Source organism: Xenopus laevis, chromosome 4L, assembly GCF_017654675.1.
Source record: "Xenopus laevis strain J_2021 chromosome 4L, Xenopus_laevis_v10.1, whole genome shotgun sequence".
NCBI lineage: Eukaryota > Metazoa > Chordata > Amphibia > Anura > Pipidae > Xenopus > Xenopus laevis.
The window spans coordinates 36,626,909-36,629,444 of NC_054377.1; the positions used below are offsets into that span (position 1 = coordinate 36,626,909).

Consider the following 2,536-nt stretch of genomic DNA (forward strand, 5'->3'; position numbering starts at 1 on the left):
GTCCTAGGTGTATGATATGCCTTATAGGCACAAATGGTTGTTACTTTGCACAAGAAAGTTATGTGGCCTACCTCTGGCCTACTTTGGCTACCCAGCACTCCTAATAGGTGCCAACGCCTACTACCTCCTCCTCCTCCTCCTCCTCCACCTGTGCTCATTCAATAGCAAGTCCTAGTGTATGATATGCCTATAGGCACAAATGGTTGTTACTTTGCACTATCAAGCATTGTTGGTGTGCCAACACTCTACCTGGCCAGCACTAATCTCATATTGTGGATTTCAACTGGCCAAATTGTCATATTGACAAGTGTTAGTTGTACATCATATTGATTGTATATATTGTTTTGATACAAGCTTATCAGGGCCAAATTTTTGGATACTGTTTAATGTAAAGTTGGCCATGATGAATCCTGGGGTGCATTAGCAATGTTATGCAACAAATGCTTTGTAAAACTTTGTAAAGCTTTTGCCCTTTAGTGGTCTATAGGGGCTGCTATATTTGAAATATATGTTGAGAACAAATTCTCCTGTGCCTTCCAGCTAAGGTACATATTTTAAGGTTTTCAAATAACTATTGTATGTTCCAAAAACAAAGAAACAAACTTTCTACTGATATATATTGTCTTTTTATTGTTGTTCAACTGTTTTGGATTTTGACCAAGATTGTGTCAGTAAAGCCACTAAAACATTAATGGGTGTGTTTGTTTTTATTTTTTGACAAGGTGCTAGTCCAAATAGTAACATGGGTAATGTCATTTCAAGCAAGAAAACAGAAGAAGCCATACCTGTGGATCAAACAAGAAAAATGCATTAACACAAATCCAAACAAATTTAAGTAGCCAACAAAAGCCTGTCATTGCTAAACAAACACTGCCACTTACTGATATTTTATTGAAAGGTCACTCCACCCAGGTTCAATGAGCCAAACAGCTTTCAGTTCATCACATCTGTCGGTTGTGTTGAGTCCAATTTAGTGGGTCAGGAAAAGTTTGCACATGGAGAGGCTGCAAAGTCACATCAATAATATGGTAAGTTGTTAGCAATATATTTTTAAATTCCCTGAGTAATTCCTAAATACCTGAATAACGGAGTTTGAGGCGTGGCCAATCAGTCAGTGTCCATGTCTGTATCCTCTGTGGGCAAGTACCAAGATAATAAAGTAGAGTACGACACACATGAACCACAACCATAACAAAGTAGGAGGCCAGAAAGCTGAAATGACAAGTACAGATAATGCTTTCTCTTGAATATGTGTATACACATGGAAATTTGTTTATCATCTCATCATTTTTCTGCTTACAGCATAAGATGTTACAGGAAAGCATTCACTGCTAGGGGCACGCCAGCACATCACCATCAGCAGGCTGTTCATTTGGAAGAAAAGTATAAAAAATTGTTTACTTTCCAGATATCCATTCCAAACAATTTAATTTCCCAACAATCATATAAGGCCTAATAATTGAGATTGGTTATAAAGACCTGACATATAACACTCATGACAAGGCAAACATATTAAGGCCAAACAACTGACCTAGGAATTAATGGGTTTCAGACATTATTGAGTTGATCTAGATCATGACATTACTAAACCTCATTACAGGGGAGCGCAGGAGTAGACGCATGCAGTTGTTTTCAATGGGGCTGTACAGATTGAGACGCAACATGCCAAATTTCTCTGTGTTTGTGGAGTACAGTCCCATTTCAAACAACTGAATGCGTCTACTCCTGTGCTCCGCTGGGGCTAAACACAAAAACAGAACGCAGGGGAGCGCAGCTTCAAATGCTCGTGTGAAAGAGGGCTAAAGGTTAAGCAAATGACCAGATTTACATTGTAAAAACATGGTTTGAAAGGTAACTCACAAGATTGCAAACAATCACAAAAAAAAGCACTTAGGAATAGGGCCCAAAAAAATATGTACCACTATTTGGCCCTTGAGAAGTCTTAAGTAGTACAAATTAACTATTTTTGTGTGGTTTGTTCAACTTACAACTAAAAGTGGGCACGGATGAGCCTTTCACGCACTCTTCTTCCCTCTGGTTGGTTGTCCCTCTGTCTGGCAACATACCCCTCAATCTCAGGTTCCAGGTCATCATCAATGTCTGCAGGTAATCCATGCTGCCTTGCCACATTATGCAGCATGGCACAGACAGTGATGATTTGTGAAACCTTCTGGGGGAATAAAGCAGAGCTCCCCCAGTGACTGAGAGGCATCGGAAGCGAGATTTGAGCACCCCAAAGAGGCGCTCAATGATATTACGTGTCTTCCGATGGGCACGATTGTACCTACGTTGGGCAGGTGTTTGGGCAAACCTCACAGGGGTCATCAACCAAGGCAGAAGTTCCATATCCTGCGTCTCCTAAAAATGTAAACCAAAATATATTATAGTAATTGATTCCAGTTGTCTGTTGTGTTGACTATTCCAATGGTGTAGTTATGTCCATTGTGTAGTAGTACAATCTTTACAAACAGATCTACACACAAATTCTTTGCTGTTGGGGTACTTACTTTACCCCTTTTGTTTAGCCAAACAACAT

General features: G+C 39.8%; 1 long non-coding RNA gene across 1 annotated transcript; it reads right to left on the minus strand.

Moving 5' to 3' along the window:
• Positions 1-917: 917 nt before the first annotated feature.
• On the minus strand, positions 918-2,171 carry LOC121402845. Its single transcript, XR_005966814.1, has 4 exons — positions 1,989-2,171; positions 1,301-1,364; positions 1,079-1,212; positions 918-1,004 (listed from the first exon to the last, which is right to left on the minus strand). It is a non-coding gene; the product is annotated as an uncharacterized LOC121402845 (long non-coding RNA).
• Positions 2,172-2,536: the final 365 nt, after the last annotated feature.